Below are 23457 nucleotides of genomic sequence, written 5' to 3'. Positions count from 1 at the left end.
TGTGTTTGTGCATGCATAAATAATCCCTTGTAATACATGGTGCCAGTATCAGGTGTAATGAGTAAATAAGCAGGGCGATAGAGAATGATCATCCATATTGTATGTGGCTTATAGAATTTCCCCAAAATTGGTCGTAATATACACCACCAAAATGAGGTGAAATATAAATGAATTCTCTGATGATTCAGATGGCACTTAATTCCTTTCAGGATAACCAATTTGCCTTGTTGTATTTCAGTTCTACATAGCATGATTACAATAAAGACAAATAATGGAGAGATGGCTGTGTACATATGCTGTTTTCATATTGTTAAGGCCTCCAAAAATAAGTATTTCATTTAGCTTTTACACTAAAGGGCTACGTATGTGGCTAAAAAGGCAGGAAGGTTGAATCCATTTTTTCCAGTTGGATTTCTTCGAGAACTGTGTAATTAGAAAGTAAAAAAAAGGGGGAGATGAACTTGATATGGCACAAATTAGATTTCTTTTCTTTACTAGTACACATGCCAGATGGGAAATAATTTAGAAATCATATTGGCTTACTTGTTAAAAAGTAAATTAAAACATAATGGTGTGCATGCAAGCATAACTACCACATACAAATAATTAATATCTTCATTTAGCCATTTCTTTAAAAATTAATCAATGTAGTACAGCGTGGGTGGAAGGATATTTAACTAAACCAGCTGCCGACTCATATTCTAAAGGAACCCTGTCTTTTTCATTGCTTGTGAGGCACTCTGCACACAGTATGATGTCACAGCAAACTGAGCTAGAAGGTGTGGGAAGATGAACTGAGAGCTAATTAATAAAGAAGTTTGAGGGACTAATAATCCTAAGAATGTAATTGATTGCCCATGTTAGTGGAGGAGATTTTCATACCATTCGAGCCTTGCACATTCGTCAGTATTTGTTCCTCTTGCTTACTTTATTTTTTAAAATTTATTTATTCAATTTCAAGTTAGTTAACATACAGTGTAGTATTGGTTTCCAGAGTAGAACCCAGTGATTCATCACTTACATATAACACCCAGTGCTCATCCCAACAAGTGCCGTCCTTAATGCCCATCACTCATTTAGCCCATCCTTCCCACCCACCTTCCTCCAGCAACCCTCAGTTTGTTTACTCCATTTAAGAGTCTCTTATGGTTTGCCTCTCTCTGTTTTTATCTTATTTTTCCTTGATGTTTATAGAAGTGCTATCAACAATAGCCGAATTATAGAAAGAGCCCAAATGTCCACTGACTGATGAATGGATGAAGAAGATGTGGTATATATAAACAATGAAATACTATTCAGCAGTCAAAAAGAATGAAATCTTGCCATCTGCAACAACGTGGATGGAACTAGAGCGTATCATGCTAAGCAAAGTAAGTCGGTCAGAGAAAGACAAATATCATATGATTTCACTCCTTTGTGGAATAGTCTTGCTTACTTTAAATGAGAGATCGGTGGAAAAGAAAAAGCAGCTGACTGAGCGAGAAGTAACGTTTAAGAGCAACTGCCTGAAGAAGAAGGCAAGCAGGCACATCAAGGGGTATTTGATGCTGGTATTAGCTTCTGTTTTGTACCAGTGGCCAGCATTATCATGGTGGTCCTATAGTGGTTTTGACCCTCAACATAAACATCACTTGGACCCATAGAGAAGGGAAGGGGCCTAAAAGTCACTCTCCTCGAAGAGCTGCCTTTCTCCTTATTACTCCCTTTCCTTGGTTCTAGTTTTGTCCTTAGTAGCAACACAGAATACATTGTTCTCTCCCACCCAAAACCCCTTTCTATAAATATCAGACATCAGTCATCAAGTTCTCTCTGTGCCCCAGGCTGAGTATCTCCATTATGTCAAATGGTCTCTTACTGATCTCAGTCCTGATGCTTTTCTCTAGCTTGGTGATTTTCACCACCACATCTCATGGAAGACAGGATCTGGGTGTTCACTTTCTCCTTTCCTCCCTTCCTCTTTTCAAGCTGAGCTTTTATTCATTTTTAAGTAATGAGGCACACATGTCCATTTTTATTTTGAAAAGGAATTTCAAGTCGTTAGCACAAAAAAGAATATTAAAGAAATCCATTCAAGTATTTAAATACTGTCCTTTTGGAAGGAAGGTACTGAAAGGGTAGAAGAATATACCAAAATATGCCACTTTGGCATAAGAACGATTTTGAGCTGAAGGCAATTGAGAAGCAAAAGAGAAAAGCTCCCTGCCCTCCCCCCCCCCCCCATTTGCCTAAAAGCAGGGCATAAAGGTGTCGCTTCTCAAAGGTGTTGCTCCTCTCCTGTCTACCAGGAAGGACAAAAGTTCATCCCCAGATCGTAGCCTGGCTGGTGTGGTAGACAGTGGGAAATACGTTTACTGCCACCAGTGTTTCCAGAATTCTCATTACTCCACTATCTTACCAACCCTTGATGTTATTAGACCTTAAAGTTTTTGCCAATTGCGTGGGAATACAATGCTACAGATAACACATTTAGAATTGGTTCCATTTCTAGTAATGCAGACTTAGTAAGTTGTTGGCAAATCTTTGAAAAAACTTACATTACTATTAGTTGAAGTAAACTATTGTCAACTCACATCTCCACACATTTTTCACACAGACTGCTCCCAAATGACTGCTCCTATTCTTTATTGAGAGGGCTAAGGGTGCCTGGCTGGGTCAGTTAAGCATCCGACTTCTGCTCAGGTCATGATCCCACAGCTCATGAGTTCAAGCCCCGCAACATCGAGCTCTGTGCTGACAGCTCAGAGCCTGGAGCCTGCTTCAGATTCTGTGTTTCCCTCTCTCTCTGCCCCTCCCCCACTCATTCATGTTCTCCCTCTCTCTCTCTCCCCCTCTCTCAAAAAATAAACAAACATTAAAAAAAAGTTCATTTGTAAAAAAGAGAGAGAGCTAAAGCGTGGCTGTCCCTTTTAGCTTTGCAACATCCTTAAGCACTATAAAAAATAACCCGATTGATGATCCGTTGTGCTCTGCCCTGTGCTGTGCCCTTGGCATGTAAAGATGGACAAGGCATGCAAAAGAAGCATGGCTTTGCCTGGGAGCCACAGACTCTCATTTTTACAACTTGTTGTCCTTCATCTTTCAGTACATAAGTAAGCCCCATCTGTGACTATGCTGGCAGGTACAAAGAGACAGCACGCACTCCCAATACGTGTCTATTAAACCCACCATTTACTGTCTCTAAACTAATGATTTTATTATATTGGCTTTGTCCATTGCTTTCATTTTATTGTATAAAGTTTACCACTTCAAAAGACTTCCACCTCACATGTACAATTGGTATGTGTAAAGCCTACCAATTTTGGCTCCCGATAAATGATTCACTCTGTTTCAGTGCTATGTAACTCTAAATTAGATACTGAACTTTGAACTTACTGGATCATTTTTTAATAAAAATAATTTAATGATTAAAAATAAATCTACTAAAAGACCATGACTCACACATATGTCACTTAATTGTAGAAATCCTTTTGGCATACTTATTCTGTCCTTAGTTAGAGTTGCCAGGTGGTAAAATTTCTAAATTTAAAGTACAGTAGAGGGGTGCCTGGGTGGCTCAGTCGGTGAAGCATCTGACTTAGGCTCAGGTCACGATCTCATGGTTTGTGAGTTCAAGCCTGCGTCGGGCTCTGTGCTGACAGCTCAGAACCTGGAGCCTGCTTCGGATTCTGCGTCTCCCTCTCTCTCTGCCCCTGCCCTGTTCGCACTCCGTCTCAGTCTCTCAAAAAGTGAATAAATGTTTAAAAAAAATTTTTTTTAAATAAAGTAAAATAGAAACTAGAAGGATTATCATATCTATAAATACCCAGTTGTGAAATTTTAAGAAACCCTAAACACTTGAGCCTATTAATTTCATATGAAATAAATATTGATTACCTAAGTAATAAAACCTAGAATTGATGAAACTTGAGATAAATACAAAATGTGTTGATATGATTAATGTTTGCCCCAAAGTGAAACCCAGCACATATATACTCATTAGAGAGAAAAATGTTAGATTAAATAAGGGTTTTATAGTTACATATTATTTTACATTTTAATTGGGACTTTCATGATCATTTTTATATTTGAGGAAAATAATATCTTTACTTACTATTTATGGTAGTTTTCTCTGCTGTTTACCAAATATTTCTGGTTCTCTACCTCCTGGTATGCTTATCTTTCCCTACGACCTGAAGAGACTGTATGTCTCTGTGATTTGCTTTGGCTGTAATTATAAGCCGAAGTAGCCTGAAACACTTTTGGGCAAAATTTTGAGAGCTAGTGTGTAATTCCTCACATTTTCTTTTCCTTGCTTTGTTGATCATGGAAATATGAGGGAAGATAGGATCTCTGTCAGCCTGGGTTTCTGAGCAACCACAGGGGGCAAAGATCACGGCTGACCCACAATGGACACATAGTGTGAGGGAGACATAAACCTTGTGTTATATCCCACTGAGATTTTGAGGTTACTTGTTACCACAGCCCATCCTGATACGTATTCCTAAAGGCTATGGAGCAGAGTGGCTAAGAGTGAGAATCTGGAGTCCCATCTCCTGGGTTGTAACCCACTGAGCAGGTATCAGCTGCATTTAACTTGCCCATGGTTACCCAACTAGAAAGTGGGGGAGCGGGGATTCATACCCGTCTGTATAAATACCTGTCTCTATTCATACCTGTCAGTCTGTATAAAACCACAAAGCATTTTTTATTATAATTCTTCCCCTTCTTGAAGCCTAAGAACAGAATTCTTATGGTGAGATCTATAAACTACTTCTTGAGCTCTAGGTATTCTTAGAGTCATAAGGAGATAATATGTAGTATTTTGACTGTAGGTTGCCATTTATAAAATTATTCGGCATATTTAAAAAATGTTTTAATTCGGGAGTTTATTATTTTTGAGAGAGCACAAGTGTGGGGGTGGGGGCAGAGAGAGGGGGACAGAGGACCCAAAGCAGTCTCTGCACTGACAGGTTGACAGCAGCAAGCCCTATGTGGGGCTCTGACTCACGAAACATGAGATCATGACCTGAGCTAAAGTTGGACGCTCAACCGAATGAGCCACCCAGGTGCCCCCAAAATCCACTGGTCTTAAGTGGACAAGGTAATGAATTTTTGCAAAGTTGACCATTTTGGTCATCACCAATGGATAGAGCTATAACTAGGACCAGAACACCAGAAGCCTCCTTTATGATCTTGTCCAGTGATCAACTCCTGAAAGATCACTGTTGTCCTTATTACCATCGATTAATTTTGCTTAATTAGGAACTTTATATAAATGGATCATACAGTATGTATTCTTGTGTATGGATTCCTTCACTACACATTGCGTATGTGATTTTTATCAACTTGGTATCACATTCACTGTTTTTTATTGCCATATAAAATTATATTTTATATATATTATATATATATAACATATATAACATTATTTATTTTATTATATATAATAATTTATATATTTTATATAATAAATAATTTATATAATATATAATATATAAATATATAAATATATAAATATATAAATAATTTATATAATATATAATTATATATATAATATAATATATAACATATATATATATAATATATATATTTTATTATATATAATATATATGTTATATATAACATATATATAATATATATGTATTATATATATAAAAATACACATTTCATTGTATGACTACATAGAAATTCATTTCTTAATTTTATCGTTGGTGAAAATCTGGGTTGTTTCCAATTTGGGGTATTACAGTTAATGCTCTTAGAAATACACACACACACGCACACACACACAAACATTATACCTTTCTTTGTATAGTTATAGGTAGACTTGTTGAGTCTACGAGCAGAATTGCTGGGTCATAAAGTAATTACATAAGTTACTTTAGCAGATGCTGGCAGAGTCTAATAAAGATCGTACTAATTTGCGTTCCTACACACAGTGTATGAAATTTCACGTCGTTCCCTATCTTCCTACAACCCTTGGTAATTTGTCTTCTCATTTATTTTCATTTTTTGTACTCATTTTGGTGGTGGTGAAATTATTTTCATTTTCCCAATGATCCCATGCATGTACTAACTGCATACTTGGATACCCTCTTTCATGAAGTGTCAGTTCAGGACTTTTGTCTAATGAAATAGGTTTCCCTCCTTTTTCTTTTACAGATTTGTAGGAATTGTTAGTATACATTCTGATTATGAGTTGTGTTCTGTTTAAGTAATTGATGCCTATGCCAAGATTACTACGCTATTCTACCATGATGTCTTCTGGGAGTTTTATTTTTTGACTTTTACGTTTTCTCTACAGTCCATATGCTGCAAATGATTCTGTGTGTCGTGTGACGCAGGAGTCAAGATTTATATTTTCCCAGGTGGGAATCTAGCCAGTTTAGGAAACATTACTATTTCCCCCAAAGTATTCTAGTCATGGTTTTGTCATAAATCAGATGATCATATATGTACAGATCTGTTTCTGGTCCCTACATTTGTTCCAGCGGCCTGTCAGATACCAGCTTTTCCAGCACAGAAGAAATGGATATGCGTAAGCTCTATCAAAGTATTCTCAAATGCATTTAAAATGTGACTAATACGTTTGACGTTTAAAGCACAAGTTGATTAGTCACAAATCTGAAGAATTATATTTAAAAAACTAAAAAAAAAAACCCTAAATGGAAAAAACATTCAGTATTTGAAATAATGGAGGCATGCTTAAGAGAAAAATAGATTCTCACTTTAGCACATTATGATTTCATAGCTATTTTTATGAGTGTGATCTGTAGAAATTGCTCATATATTTGTGTTATGCCATAATTGCATTTCTACTTGTGGTTTCTATAATTTAGTCTACTTTTAGTCTTGTGAACAGTAAAATCATAAAAAGATCAATAGTGTCAAACCACACTTATCTGATTTCGGCAAGATATGAGTAGGATCAAGCAATAATGACAAAGTTGGGGCACAGAGTGGTTCTTTGCTCTAGTTGTATTATAATCCAGGTCACTGAAATCAAAAGGAAAGTTGGGAAGTAAGATGGCATATGTTTTATTAACTCTCCCTCAGGGTTGTTTGAGTAGAGAAAGTGGCCCAAAGACAAATCTAGTCGGCATCACCAAGTATGGTGGGTTACCAAAACCAAGAAGGAAAATCACAAGGCAAACAGAAATTGCATCCAAAAAAATCACATGTGGAACTCAAAAAGAGACCAGAGCTAGAGTGGGCAGGAGGAAGCCTGGAGCCAGTTAATACCCAGGTGCGCTTATCGTCAGAGTCAGAGTGGAACATGCCCTTTAGGAGCTTAAATCTATCCTTTGGAAATGTACAAAATCAAAGGCCACCAATTGGGGCTACAGTCTTAAAAGAAACAAAGTTTCTCATTATTTTTTACGTTCATATTTCACATTAAAAGTTTTTCGTTGTTGTTGTTGTTAGGTTGGTTTTTTTTTTATAGTTTTTACAAGTTTATCCTTTAAACTTATTGCAGAGTATTTCTGGAGGGGAGCTAGAAACTGCTCCTGTCTCTGTTTATATAAATAAAATATAGTGTCTGGCATTTCTGTATCTGTTTATATAAATAAAATTTAGTGTTCTCAGGGATATTCTACAGACAGTAAAACATAACTCTCAAAACTTACCAACTCTGTGTTTTTCTACTTATTACATTTTCTACAAATTTTAATTACTTAGTTCTACTTATTTTCTATTTAGAGCGTGGTGGTTTTTGATGTAAAGATGAATAAAATTTTACAAAGACACATCCATTTGTTAAAAATCATCTGCTCATGTATTCAGGAAAGGTCTTGTCCTCAAATTAACCTTTCAGTACATTAATATCGTTTTACTGCTGTTTTTCTAGCAATATGGATCAAAGAACTTTGTCTTTGTCAGGGTTAAAGTCAGAAGGTGCTACAAAATTCAGTTTACTCAGGATTGAACATTGCCACAAAGTAGAAGTCTAAGGTTTTATTCCAAGAAGTTGTTTTCTGAGGCATCACTCAAACAGCTGAGTACTCCAAATGTGGTTATTCGGCTGTCACTACTACATTACTTGACTTGGGGTGGTTTTGATGAGTTCTATACTCAAGCTAATGTCGCGTGCTTTTTTAGCATTTGAATGTCCATCAGTGCTGATGCTATTCTGAATACGTATTTAAGTGTAAGCAGTAATGTCTCCTTTGCTATTTGAGAGATTCAAACATAACTGTTTCTCAATGTGCTTCAAGATTACTATTGACCATGCATTCTGCATATTTCAGTTGTTATCAGACTACTCATATGTGCGGTCAGTTCAGATTTTCAATCTGCTATGAAAATAAATCTTTTAGTGATAAGGATTCACTTGTATTATCTTAGTAAAGATGTCCAAGATAGAGGCTGATCTGATCAAATATCATCCTCCAATACCTATTCACTATTCTTCCTCTTTTCCTTTAGGTAGTACCTGTAATGAGCATGTAAATTACTTCATTTGCTTATTTATAAGCCTCACCGCTTGTGAAGAACTGTTTTGGTGTCTTGAAATACATTCAAGACTTGAAATACATTCAAGACTTGAAATACATTCAAACCATGTAACGGCACAGTTCTTAATAAATGACTGTGGAGAAAGAGCATATTTATTTATTTTGCAGGTAGAAGATTTGCATATTATGTTGATATTAGGTTGTGAAGTCAGTGAGTAAAGAGTAATTCATATGGAATCAAACTATACCCAAAAGAACTTCAGTCACTCATAAAGTTATCATCTCTAGTTAAGTCCATTCTGTCACCTTTTTCTTTGACATTAAAAGAGGTTGTGGCATCTTAAGTTAAGTAGCAGGTGAAACAGCTGACCTGCACCCAGTGGTCATGTTGTAACTTCTTCAAAATACTAAAATCACATTCAAATCAATAAAACCCCCACTGCACGGGAGAAACAAAGGAAATAAGACCTATCTCACACCTTATCTTCTCCTAAACTGAATGATGGTGGTAGAGGGAGGGCACTTGGGTAGCTCAGTCGGTTAAGCATCCGAACTCTTGATTTCAGCTCAGGTCATGATCTCACAGTCTGTGAGATGGAGCCCTGAGTTGGGGGACTGCTTGGGATTCTCTCTCTCCCTCTCTTTCTGCCCCTCCCCTACTGTCTCAAAATCAATAAGTGAACATTAAAAAAAAATAAACTGAATGATGAGGAAAACTACCTTTGCTATTTAAAACAGTACCTTGTTTTCCTTCTCTTTCTCTCAATCTAACAGCCATGTCGTGCAACTCTAGTATATCATGCAAAATACAACAAGAAAAGATGGCTGTTCACCAAAATTCATACTCCCTTTAATCCAGGGTAACAACTGCAGCTGGGTAATAACACCCACCCGCTTTGCCACTAGTGTGGTTGCAAGTGAGGCTCTTACAAGTGGAAACACTGTATGCAAATTTTATGCTTTGCACATAAAAGTATGCATATTTGCTTTCTATGCTCTTTGTTTTTCTGTTCCTGCTGGTTGGAACGAAGAACAGAATGACCTTAGAAGCCACCCACTAAAGACGGTAGAGCCATTGTCCGTCTCAGTCCTTAAACGACTGCATAAGACAAGCACTTGCCCCTCTTCTCTCTACCAGCCTTCAGGACACTCCCCAGAACGTTAGGTGAGACAGAAATAACTCTCTACATCTCAGAAGCCACTGAATTTTTGTTGCAGCTCTTATTATAAGAGCTTATTAAATCTAACTAATACACAAAGCAAAGCCCACTGTTCTGATTCCTCCATCAACTTAGTAATTTAACATTTCCCATGAAATAGTGCTTTAGTAGCTGGTCTTGACAGGGCAATCAAAATGTGACTTTTTATCATTATGGCAAGGAACTCACCCAGTGCTCCAGCCTCTACTAAGGATGGCAGCACCCCTAAGTCCCTAAGTAGTTTTTCTTTTGCCCTCTTTAGCCAAAAATTGGTCAGCCTCATTTCAGCATAAACCCTTCTTGCAACAGCTCTTGGGCATTCAACCTCCTGGTGTTGCTTGCTAAAGCCAAGGCATTCGTATGATTCGTTGAGTTCATCCCAGCGGCCACATGTAGCACAGGACAACTTTAATTTCAGATAAAGAGTGAATTTTTTTTTAGTATAAATATGTCCCAAAGAAAGAAAAAGTCATTTTATTGCTACAACCATCCTTGGACTAGTAAGCCTTTCAAGGGACATCCAGATGATCTGAAATTGACCACCCCTCCCCATGTCCCTGACATATGTGCACAAATCACAGGAACCTTAAAAATGCGTGTGTGTGCACGCACGCACACGCACTCACCACCAGATGGATCTGGATGTGTAATTGCAGTATGCAGAAGTGACGTATTTCAGTACCACAAAACATGACATATCACCTCCTCATGTGCCTCTCTGCCACGAACATCTGTTGTTCCCATTCCTTGAGAAATTATATCTTTGTTGGCTGCTAGAGCTATTAACTTTCCTGCAGTTTCTTCCTGTGTCATCAAATTTATACAGCTTACATTCTAGATCCTTACTTCTATCATCAATGCGTGCATAGCAAGGAACATTCCATCTACATTTTCCCATCAACTTTTATGGTTTTACATTCTCACACCCTGTCTTGCCGTACACTCATGGAATGACCTCATTAGGTTTTCACACTTTTTTTAAGAGTTGCAAATATTAGACATCACCCCTTTGTTCACTATTGGTCTCCCCAAAAGATGAGTGAGAAGAATTGCTTCTTGTTCAGTATTCTAGGCTTTTGTTCCACTCCAGATTATTTTGAGTTTTTCTACACTTTCTATAATACCCTTTGGATGATCCAGTGTAAATAAAATTGTTTCGAAGGTTCCAAAGGAATACCACCAAAATTACTGGTTTCCATGGAAACTGCAATAATAATCCTGCTATGGGCACAACATTAGCAAGTTTAAAAAATGGGTACTTTTTGGGGCACCTGGGTGGCTCAGTAGGTTAAGCGTCTGACTTCGGCTCAGGTCATGATCTCGCAGTCCATCAGTTCGAGTCCCACATTGGGCTCTGTGCTGACAGCTCAAGCCTGGAGCCTGCTTCGGATTCTGTGTCTCCCTCTCTCTCTCTGCTCCTCCCCTACTCGTGCTCTGTCTCTCTCTCTCAAAAATAAATAAACATTAAAAAACTTCTAAAAAAATGTGTACTTTTTTGATATTTTATTGTTTAAAATTATAATCGTAGTTTGGTTAAATGTGGTGATATGATAGTCTATCATGACTCTTCGGGATGAACACTGGCTTTTAAAAAATATAATCGGGTTCTAATTTCAGCTCTCCCCCTTACTAGCAGCATCTCCTTTGAAAAGTTTTGTTTTTACCATTTCTAAGTTCTAATTTCTCTTTAAGGAAAACAGAAATAATCATGATTGCCCCTCATTTATTTATTCAACCAATATTTATGGACCGCCTAATATGTACATGTGTTGGCTGGATACTGGGAGTACGAATATGACTAGGGCTCTGTTCATGCACTCAAAGAAACTGTAATTTAGGAGGGAATATAGGTGAGTTCACAGGAAATTATAAAGCTACATCATGAGCGCTCTGGGGGAATAGCTATACTCAAAGAATAGCTGACTTGGAAGATGAAGACTTGGAAGGTGTAGTTTGCTACAGACAGGTGGGAGATCACATAAGGTGTGTCCTGAAGGGTGAATACGAGTTAGCAACACAAAGGAGAAAGAGGATGGAGGCTGCCCGGTATGCATCGATTTAGAGTTCAAGAAGAGAAAGTGTTTGAAGGGTTTTAAGCAGGGAGATGACATGATCAGATATACATTATATTACAACAACAACAACAGGAAAGGCTGGGTGGTTCAGTCAGTTAAGCGTCAGACTCTTGATTTTGTCTCAGGTCAAGATCTCACAGTTCCTGAAATCGAGCCCCGTGTTGGGCTCTGCCCTGACAGTGTGGAGCCTGCTTGGGATTTTCTCTCTCTCTCTCTCTCTCTCTCTGCCCCTCTCCTGCTTGAGCACGCTCTCTCTCTCAAAATAAATAAATAAACATTAAAACAACAACAACAAAAACCTGACTCTAGAGTAGTGAATAGATTCCCAAGAGTGTAGGCAAGGAAAGAAGTTAGTGGGGCTGTAGTAATCCAATCAGAACTGATGGTAACTGGAACTAACGTAAGGGCAGTGAAGAGTAAGAAGAGACACTGTATCAGCAGATGGTGAGGAGGTGGGCCACACAGGATTCTGAGTTTGATTTTATTGGGGGACTAAGGGAGAGGGAGGAATCTGTGAAAAGCCCTATGTTAATGGCTCATGGGGTCATATTCATAGACACGGTAAAATCCAGGAAGGAAAGAGGTGAGTACTGCAAGAAAAGAAGACAATTCAATTTCCAATCTGTGGTACTCGAAGAAGTCATTGCTTCATTGGAGAGATAGTCTGTAGACATTGAATACACATGCATGTGGTTTTAGAAGCAATCAGGTTCAAAAGATTGATTTGGAAACCACTGACACTGAACTAATAGGAGATGATGCAAACACCCCATGGTGAGAGAGTGACATAGATGAGAGGGAACAGAGAGCCAAGGGCAAATCCAGGGAAGCAATGCCACTTAAAAATACAGGCAAAGTGAGAAGAGCTCATGAAGGAGATTGAGTAGAAATCTGGAGGAAGGAGAAGGAAAACTAGATCACAGTATGCCATGGAACCCGAAGCAAGAGAAGAAGCGATCACTAGCATCAGATAGGAAAGAGTCAGAAAAAAAGACTATCAAGCTCCATTTGACAAAAAGGCAACAGGCAACTGGAGAACTCTTCTCTGGCTTTGTTAAAATCATTGAGTGAAATAATAAATGGAAAAATATTTTATCTTGAGTCTACTCTGCAAATATAAGTTTGGTCTTAAACCAAAAAGATGGAGGACTGCCTTTGGAAAAGAAGGCTATTGTTCCAACTCAATGAGCTACATTTCGTATTTTGCTTATCTGCACTGTGGTAGTAGGTAAACGTTACTCTGTTAACTATGGGTCAGACACGTATTACCTGGAGGAACTAGAGAACTAAACATCCAGTCCGTGTCCTCTGGGCAATCCTAGTTTATTTATGGTATGTGCGTGGAGTGGAGGAGAAATAGACCATTATGATATAGGGCTGAAGAGTGGGGAAGGGAAAGCATGTAAAGAATGCATGAGGGAAACCTACCCCAGACCATGGTGATAGGGTTAGAAGAGTTAAAAAGAAGATTTCGTAGAAGACATCAAAGATGACACTTCAAGGAGGAGGATTTTATTGGATAAAGAAGAGCTAAGAAGATGTCTAGCCATTTTTTTTTTTTCTGAGAGGAGCAACTACAAAAGATAGGAAAATACAAAGAACGTAAGGAATGGCACAGTTGAAGAACTACTGGTGGTCTCAAAGGGCTGCAGCCACAGGAGAAAGGAGAAAGTGATGATACAAAAAGGGTAAGAGGCCAGAGGCTCCTGGGTGGCTCAGTCGGTTAAGTGTCCGACTTCGGCTCAGGTCATGATCTCGAGTTCCTGAGTTTGAGCCCCTCATTGGGCTCTGTGCTGACAGGTCAGAGCCTGGAGCCTGCTTTGGATTCTGTGTCTCCTTCTCTCTCTCTGCCACTCTCCTGATCATGCTCTCTCTCTCTCTCTCTCTCTCTCTCAAAAATAAATTAAAAAAAAAAGGTAAGAATTCAGACTCTGGAGGGTCTTCTATACTATGCTGAGGAAATGCCATGTGCAATCACTTCAGTGACATCATATTGGTCGTCAACAAATATGTAATGAATTGAAGAATACATAGTGAATTACATCTGGGCCCAGGTGGTCATAATTTTTTCTGTTATCTAAAATATTCAAATAATTTCTCAGCATATTTGGTTTTAAAAAATTATTTATGTATTTATCTTAAACCTAATGGGGTAATTGGAGAGATTATACCAACGGCAAATGTTAAATGCATGGGTTGACATGGGAAATAAAAACCACATAAAGAATGCCACTTTTACTTAGAGAATATGATTTTTTTTATACTGCAAGAAAGCATACTTGAAAAAGTGGGAAAAGGAGAGAATGACATAGCAGAGTTCATGTTTGATAAGTGGCAAATGGAAAGAAAAAAATCCCTCATTACTTTGCAATAGGTTTCTAAATCAAGAACTCACAATTTTCTTCTGGGTTTCTAAATTTAGTAATATTCCATTTTTAATTTCCTTGCCTTGTTCAAAACAAGCACTATTGTTTCATATTTTATGAGCACGTGCTCCTCATAAGTCTATTTACGGTAATAGGTAAGTCACAGGGCAGCATCATTCTCGGAGTGTGCTAAGACAATTTTCCTCCAAATCTGCCATCTCACAAATATTTCTGATATAAACACAATGGATTCAGGTACATCATGTAATATATATCTACTTTCCATATATATCTAATCTCCTAAGGAAAACCAAAGCAAAAATAAGTAACAATGATGCAATATTAATAACACTATTTTATCTGAATTACTCCATTAAATGAAATGACTGTTTAGGAGTAAAACAAATTCAGAAATTGACATGCATCTATAACTTTCTACAATAGCTATTACTATAAAAAAATATTAGCATGAACAAATTGCATTTCAACTTGAGCTTTACTGCCCAATAACTGCTCTAAGGGTAATGTGATTTTAAAAAATGAAACGTTGAAAATATGTTATCAGCTGTATATATTAATATTTTTTGGCCCAGTAATTCCACTCCTTAAAATAATTCTAAATGTATGAGTGGGGTCTTTTGCATTTGATGTTCTCTTTGCTTGTAATGTGCTTCCTCGAGGCATAAAGTTGACTATTTCCTTGCTTCCCCTCTGTCTTTATTTAAATGCCATGTTCTTAATTCACAACCCTGACCACTTCATTTAGGATTGCAGCCCATTTCTTTCCCCTTCTCACCTTTTCTACTCTTTATGTAACTCACCACTATCCGACATGTTATATATTTTACTTATTTGTTTTGTTTCCTGTTTATCTCTATTGGAATATACATCCTATGAAGGCAAAGATCTTTATTTGTTTTGCTGTTCTATCTCTACCAACTAAAACACTGCATGGCAAACAAGCATTCAATATAAATGTGTTCAATTAATGAATAAATACATTTTTCACAGAGATGTTCATTATAATTTTTTAAGTAGCAAAAAAAAATAATCACCTCAAATGTGTAACAACTAAGACATGGTTATTAAGTAAACAAACTAGTTCATTTACATGATGGAATATTATGCACCTATTAAATGTTTGTAAATAAATATTTATGAAACACAGATAAATCCTTACATTAAAATCCTAGGTGGAAAAAAAAAGTCACCAAAATTTGTGTAGACTATGATCACAACCACATGAAAATAAAAGAGAGAAAACAACAACCAGAAAGATTGAATGCAGAAGCAGTGTTCTTGCTGGGATGGGTGTGACTGAGGACCATTTCTTTTCTCCACTGTTTCTATTTTGAAGCTTATGTAATTAGCATGGTCTATCCACAGAGGAGAAATGAAACTACTCAAAGAAAATGCTTGAAAATGTAATCTGTTGGTTTGTCAGAACATTGTCATTGAGTATTTCAGTGATTTCAGTCACAGTGAAGAATGGTGGGAATATTTCTAAAAATCTATGTGTCTAACAGGAAAAGATAGTGAATAAAGTGCTTTTTAAAATCAAACGTAAACCTATTATTCTAGCCTAAGGAAAACATTAATTGCTATTTTTGGCCCAATCCAATGAAGAAGCACTGTTTCCTAGTTTCACATAGTTCAGGAAAATACAGTGGCCACATATCCTGGGTATCTGCTCAATATTTGATTTATCATAGTACTTCATCTTCCCATGGGGAATTTTGAAAAGCCTACAGAAGCAACAGCGAAACTGACAGTTTATTTGCAAAAATAAATGCAATTTTAGTCTTTGCTTTAGTCTAGTTCCCGAGTAGGTACTTTTAAGTCAACGAATTTGGGAGCCCTTAATAACAATAAGGAAAAAAAAGTACCTAACTTTTTCAGTGCACTCTCTTTTTTTCCGAAGGCATTCTGACAAATAAAATCTCTTCACTTTTCAGATAAGATACTGAGTATGTTACACTTCTGTGGCAATCTGAAGTGGCACACTCGTTTTCTGTTGTTTTTTTTTTTTGTTTTTTGTTTTTTGCTGTTGTTGTTTCATTATTGCTGTATCCTCAGGCTTAAATTTATTCATCAGAAATTAGCTGGTCTGCAGCCAGGTGAGTCCTGATTCATTTCTAGTCAATGGTTAAACACATTCCATTTATTCACTACCCCAAACTTATTATCTGGGAATGGAGAGACTGGGATACTCTTACAGTTGGGTTAAAAATGCCCACATGAGACAAAGGTCAACTCTGAGCCATGGCTATGAATACCGTCTTGAGTTCCTCTTATTAAGAGATGCTATTACTTAACGGTGCCTAGGTGGCTCAGTTGGCTTTGGCTGAGGTCATGTTCTCACAGCTCATGGGTTTGAGCTCCATGTCCGGCTCTGTGCTGACAGCTTAGAGCCTGGAGTCTGCTTCAGATTCTGTCTCCTTATCTCTCTACCCCTCCCTTGTTTGCCCTCTCTCTTTCTCTCTCATAAATAAGGAAACATTAAAAAAAATCTTTTCTAAAAGAGACGCTATTACTCAATCCAAGATAAGTGTGAAGGGTGAGGATGTGGGGGTGTAGGCTTCCATTGCTACCCTGTTTGAAAGGAAGAAGGAGAACAGGAGAAAGAAAGTACGTAAGTGGCAGGAGAGGAAGAAGGGAGCAGATGGAGGGAGAGAGGAAAGGAGGGAAGGACTTAAATGCTAAGAGATAAATGAATGCTAACTCAAGCCTTCTAAATATGTAGTCTAGGAATACCAGAATGCCCAAACCATTCAGTGGTAAAATTTGAGTTCCCTCATCACTATGAAACTTCAACTTTATTCACTGAGAGAAATCTTTCCCTTCAGGGGCCTCCTGGCTGGTTTAGTTGGTTGAGCCATCGGACTGTTGACTTTCGGCTTGGGTCATGATCACACAATTATGGGATCGAGCCCTGCATTGGCTTCTGTGCAGACAGCACAGAGCCTGCTTGGGATTCTCTCTCTGCCCCCTCTCTGCCCCTCTCCTGTACGTGCATGTGCTCTGTCTATCTATCTAACTCTCTCAAAATAAATAAATAGACATTAAAGAAATCTTTTCCTTCAGTATCCAAGTCTGTATCTTTAATATCAGTGACCTCACTAAATGGGAAAATGACATACCTTTGTTTGCAATTTTCAAGAAGATAACTCTAAGTCGGGGTTTGCTTGTACAATGAAATAACAATCAAATGTTTATGGTTTTCCAGGTTCCACTGAGATTTAAATATTTTACTCTAACAGAAAAAGATACCCAAGAATACTGAAATAACAGTCAAATGTTTATAGTTTTCCAGGTTCCACTGAGATTTAAATATTTTACTCTAACAGAAAAAGATACCCAAGAATACTGAAACAATTAAAGTATTTCTTGTGAGTCTTGAGTTTCTGTCGGAGAGTAACAAACTGCAGTCAAATGGTGTAAGAACATTACTCTTCAGTTCCATGTTAAATGGGAAAGGCATATCAATAAAGATTATACACAACAAAGAGAGGCTTTGGGAAGAAGTCTGATAAAACAAACGGGTATCTAGAGGTGCTTGGGGGGCTCAGTCCGTTAAGCACCCAACTCGTGATTTCGGCTCAGGTCATCACCTCGTGGTGGTGAGATTGAGCCCCATGTCGAGCCCTGGGTCAGGCTCCTGGGCGTGGAGTCTGCTTAAGATTCTCTCTCTCCCTTTCTCTCTGCCCCTCCCCTGCTTTTTCTTTTTGTCTCTCAAAAAAGTACCCACAATTATCATTAGAAATTAAACACAGATCCAGTAAAATTATGAATCTGTTGAATAGAGAGAAGGCTTAGTCACTTTAAAGCTAGTGATTAAGCCTTCAGCTAATGACTTCCTTCTAGACTGTTACTGGAAGCACAGCTAGAGCCTTTCAGGCCTCATCAGAGCAGGGCAGGAAAAGGGAGGAGGAGCTGAAATGCAGATCAGCTTATTTCCTTGTTTGGACAAGTGCTGATGGAAGATTGGATGGAACATCACCTGGAATGATGGCCTCTAATATTATTAGTGGTCATTTCAGTGCATGCCAGACAAGGGATGCTTGACTTAGGTAGACGTAAGAGACCTTCTCTAGGCTTTTCTAAAAGGATGCTAAGGCAAGTCTGTAGAAATCACTACAAAAGCCTTAGATCTTTTAAGCAGTAAATGACTCCCCAGACACTCGTGTTCTCGAAAGCTAAGGGATGTGGAATGTTCTGGTCTACCTTATTCCCATGATTAGCTGAATTTTCAGTTTGTATTAAATAAAGAATGCTTGTTTTCCAAAAAAAAAAAAAATAGTGGATATTAAAACAAACTGAAGAGATAGGGGCTTGGTGACATTATTGAACAATACTTATCAGTAATGATTAAACAGCAAGTAAACTTATTTCTTGATACAATAACCTCACTAAATCCTCATAAGAATGCTAATACCCATTTTACAAGTGGGTTTAGAGTTTTAGTCCTAGCTTGGTCAGTAATCAGCTAGATCTTGGATAAACTGCTTACTGTTTTCGCTCTTTTCCCTACCTGATTTAATTATGTCACAGGGTTATAATAAAAATTTAGTGATAGGAAGAAATAAAGATTCTGCGATAGCAAAATTTGGTGACATGTAAGTGAGTAGAAGCATTAGTTAATAAAGCATTACAAAAGCGAAAGAGAAAAATAAAATAATCAGAAATGTTGAAAATATAAATATATGATCATAAGACATATTACATATAGAGCAAATCTGTTCATTAGTTGGAGTAAAATTATTTGTAGATAAGTTAATTGTGATCTAACAGCATTAAAACCAAATGATGGTAGTGCTGATTAAAGTCTAACCTACATATTTCTTTTTTAAAATTAAAAAGTTTTTAAAGTTCATTATTTATTTTTGAAAGAGGGACAAACAAAGCATGGGGGGTGGGGGCCGAGAGAGAGGGAGACACAGAATCTGAAGCAGGAACCAGGCTCTGAGCTGTCAGCACACAGCCCGACATGGGTCTCAAACCCACAAACTGTGAGAGCATGCCCTAAGCTGAAGTCCGACACTTAACCAACTGAGCCACCCAGGCACCCCTAATCTACATATTTCTAAAATGGTTCCTATGTGTGATTCTGTGCCTGTTGAGAACCAGTGAAATAGAACTGCCTAAATCAACACAGAATATAACTTTGAAAATAGAACCCTGAGAGGGGCGCCTGGGTGGCTCAGTCAGTTGAGCGGCCGACTTCGGCTCAGGTCACCATCTCGCACTCTGTGAGTTCGAGGTCCGTGTGGGGCTCTGTGCTGACCGCTCAGAGCCTGGAGCTTGCTTCGGATTCTGTGTCTCCCTCTCTCTCTGCCCCTCCCCTGTTCATGCTCTGTCTCTCTCTGTCTCAAAAATAAATAAACATTAAAAAAAATTTAAAAAAAAATTAAAAAAAAACCAGAACACTGAGGAAAAACTTTTGAATATGTATGGAGTGTTTGGGTTGTCATAATAACTGACGGCATTGGTGGTGAGCAGTGGGTAAGGATGTTAGACGTTCAGGCCTGGCCAGTATGGTCTGCACACTGCATGATTGCCCTTTATCCCACATGACTCTCAACCGTCCTTTTATGACTAAGGTGAATGTAGAGTAAACAGAAAGTACAATTGTATCCCATGTTTCCTCTGACCTTGAGCTTTCTGAGGATTCTTAGAGAAACCAAGCCAATCAGAGTTACAGCTTTATGGCAAAGCCTACGATGCTCAGTCTTTGTGATTATGACAGCAGACATGTGTGGTATGTGCAAACCACTTCCTAGATAGGCTCACAGTGGAATGACAGGATAGAAGAAAGAGGATTCTGTTCCCCTGGAAAGGAGTTATCATTGAACCTCTGAAATGGCCCAATTTTTCAAAAATTTTATACCAATAACTATCAATAACAAAATATCCAAGTAACAGTGGCCCCAGTAATAGGAACGTTATTATATCACTCAACAAGGAGTCCACATCTTCTTCCCTATGCACCTCCTCGTGATTATAGATGGCTACACAATTACAGTACATCATACCCTTCCACCTACACATCCTGGGGGAAGGAAAGGAATAGTGACACAAATATGTCCCCTCACATGTCTCTCTTCTTTTTTCAGGGAGAAAATAATACCCAAAAGGCCCCACAGAAATAATCTCTTTATATTCTATTGGCTAGAACTGGTCACATATTTACCCCTATGTCTGGAACTGGGTAAGGGGACAGGAACTACCACTGGCTTGGAATACTCACAACTCATCCCCTGGGTTTGGGATACTGCTGCCTGCACAAAACTGGGTTCTTTAGGTTTTTGATAAGGAAAAGGGTTACGTGATTATCAGACCTAATGGCATATCACAATTTTTGCCACCAAGACTTCAGAGATTAAAACTATTAATTTCTGCATTCATGAAAGAAAGAGAAGGAAGTTGGCACTTCTTTCTCTCATCTTCTGCCTCATTGCTATAAATAAAGGAAAACAAGTAGAGTAGAATTTTTCAGAAAATGGAACCATATTGGTTACAAACTCTTAAGGGACCTGATCCAACGACAAGGAAACCTGAGTGTGCCACCAGGATTTGGGCATATCACTAGGGCTCAGTAGGCACCCCCCCCCCCATAAATTAAGAAAGATTGGATTAGATAAATTACTAGTAGGTCACTTCTCGCTGCAAGTTTCCATGAGGCTTTGAATCAGCAGCTAAATTATACATGATGGTTTTAAAACTAAAACTAATTTTATAACCACTTTGTAACTTATAGCCAAACCTTGTGCCCTACTGATCCTGAAGAATTAATGTGGTTTACAAAGCAATTTACTTTAAGGTAAAGAGAGTAGTTAGGAGAGATTCAAGCTCATCATTCATATTTGTAGTTTGACTAGCATAATCACACTCAGATACTTATAGTGAATTTATCAGGGAAGAATGTTTTCAAGTCAGTCTTCCCAAAAGAGTGTTACCAAGTGGTCCGGGAAGGAATGGGTTCCGAGGTAAAAATAACTTTAGGAGGTGCTGGGTTAATCATGGTTAAACAGATTTCTTTATCACTGAATTTCTCAGAAATGTATAAAGTTAGTGTGCATGATGAATCACCAAAAGAGATATATTATCTTTCAAGTTCCATTTTGACGATATATTCTTCTTTCATGAACACTTAATTTTCCCCATGTAGAAAATAATCACATCACCTTACTTGTATAGAGGGGTTCAAATAACAAAATATTTTGAAAGCATCATGTTTTGCAATATGAAAGCCTTTCCTCCCCCAAATTCTTTTTAAACTACTTTTTAACAGTTCTGACCAGGGTGATTATATAAGATGCCAATTTAATAGCACTTATCTACAAACAAAAAATAAACAAGTTTAAAAATACATATAGAATTGTCACACATACCAATTTAATAACTATTAAACGATACAAACACTGCCTTATTAGTACTGTGAAAGTACAGTATTATAGGCAATGCACGCTTTTATTCCTACTATTTTGATTTATTTCTCGGTGATCATTTTCACATCACCTTTGTGAAATATTTCATACAATAAAGGCTCGGGGAAACATACTTGGAGAAATTTTCAACTACTTTTCCAAATCTGTTATAATAAATTATAGACACATTTAAACTCATTTAAAAGAAGAAAAAGCAGGAAGACGGTAACAGTAAAGCGCAGTAAAGTTTTTACTGCTTATAAAAATAAGTCGGTCAAGAAGGGATTCCAGGCTGGCAACATTCTAAAACTGTTAGCAGGCCAAAATCTCAAATTGTAATCTTTGTAGAAGGTGAACTGCATAGAGTGAATTTTTATTTCTTCATCATGCTGCTGGTAAGAGAGGGGTATTGCCTACCCAGAGGAACATCTTACTGCCTGGAGCACAGCAGAAATGTGAGTCACAAAAAACACAGCAGACTTAGGGGCAACGGTCAGAGGGCAAGCCAGACTCCATTGGTTTAGTAGAAGAAAGAAGCCTTAAAAAAAAAACAACCAACCAATTCAACCCTCCAAAATTGTACAAAATATCTTTCTTATAGGTGTCAGTTCTGAGTATGAACACATCACCATCTGCCAGTGAGCATATAGTACCAGAAGTGGCTTTGAAGCCCTTCGAATTTCAAATATCCTAGAACAAGGAATAGTGGAACATTCAAGATATAACCGTGTCCCTATGGCAGAGTTGTAAATAATAATAACATTAATAATAATGATATGAAATGTTTGTTACGTAGATACTCAGATGTAATAGACATTTGAGTACTCAAGTTCTTGAGAACTTTGAATGGGGTCATAGGGAGTTTTTTTAGAGCGCTAATTTACACATGTGCTATGGGCAGGTAGGAGAAGACAGGGAAGTTTGGGAAAGTAAAAGGATATAAAACCACAGTGGATCGGCAACTGGACACACCCAATTTGTTTGCAAGCTGGAATGTTGTTATTTTCCATTTAACAGTGAGTTTTACATCCCTTTAGGTTACACCTTTCTTATGAGGAATGGTTTAAGTTAAAAAAAAAAAAAAATTAAAGGTATGCTTTCTTGACTTTGTAGTCTTGCCAAACTACCTACGTAGACAACATTGCCATCTAGTGGCCTAAACATACCACAGCCACCACTTTAAGGTTGGGAGCAGGGGTCCTGACATAGCTTTGAGGGGGTGCTCAACAGATGCAATGTTAATAGTGGTACCCAAGCCACACCAAGGGCATATAAACTCATCCAGAGAAAACATACTAACGGTTAGAGAACCCACTCTGGCCCCAAAACTTTACCAGCTAGCTCCACAGAGAAAAGGACCACCACCATTGAAATAAGTGTTTGATCTGCCTCATTTATTTTCTTCCTTTGAACTTTTAAGATTCATTTCTCATCCTTTGTTCACCTACCTGCTTGAAAATATTTTCCAAACATTCTTTCATCTTTATAAAAAGGATATTGCCCTATATCACCACGACCACGTAAAGAATCAAGTATCAGGTTGCCAATGATGGTCAAGAACTCGAGAGGGATGAATGAAAGGGACAAGGGACATTTCTGTACTATCTTTGCAATTTCCTGTGAATCTAAAAAAAGGAAAAAAACACAACAAAACACCTCTGCAGGGGGTCGGTCTAAGCCTTTAATGGAAATATAGAATTTGTCTTAGAAAGTACAAGAAAGAGCTAGGCTTAGGTCTAAACTGATTAAGATTTAAGGGACAGGAAAACAGGAAGAGGCTTACAAGAGTGGGGTAGAGACAGCTTCAACTGAGGTTGCCAATATTCTGGAGATAAATATTCTTAGCAAGCATCCCTTGGGGACTTTTTTTAAGTTAAAATCAGATACTCCCTGCTTCTCCCAATTGACTGGAAGGCTTATATAATCCTTTGCTTCCACAACCAGGCCACCTATGG

General features: G+C 37.8%; 1 protein-coding gene across 1 annotated transcript in view; it reads right to left on the bottom strand.

The window, feature by feature from the left end:
• KCNH8 (potassium voltage-gated channel subfamily H member 8) overlaps positions 1–23457 on the bottom strand; it is a 358591-nt gene that overhangs the window by 121964 nt on the left and 213170 nt on the right. The gene's annotated exons all lie outside the window — the stretch shown is intronic.

This window comes from Felis catus, chromosome C2, assembly GCF_018350175.1.
Source record: "Felis catus isolate Fca126 chromosome C2, F.catus_Fca126_mat1.0, whole genome shotgun sequence".
NCBI lineage: Eukaryota > Metazoa > Chordata > Mammalia > Carnivora > Felidae > Felis > Felis catus.
The sequence above is the reverse complement of the archived record's forward strand: the minus strand, read 5'-3'. Positions and strand labels throughout refer to the sequence as shown.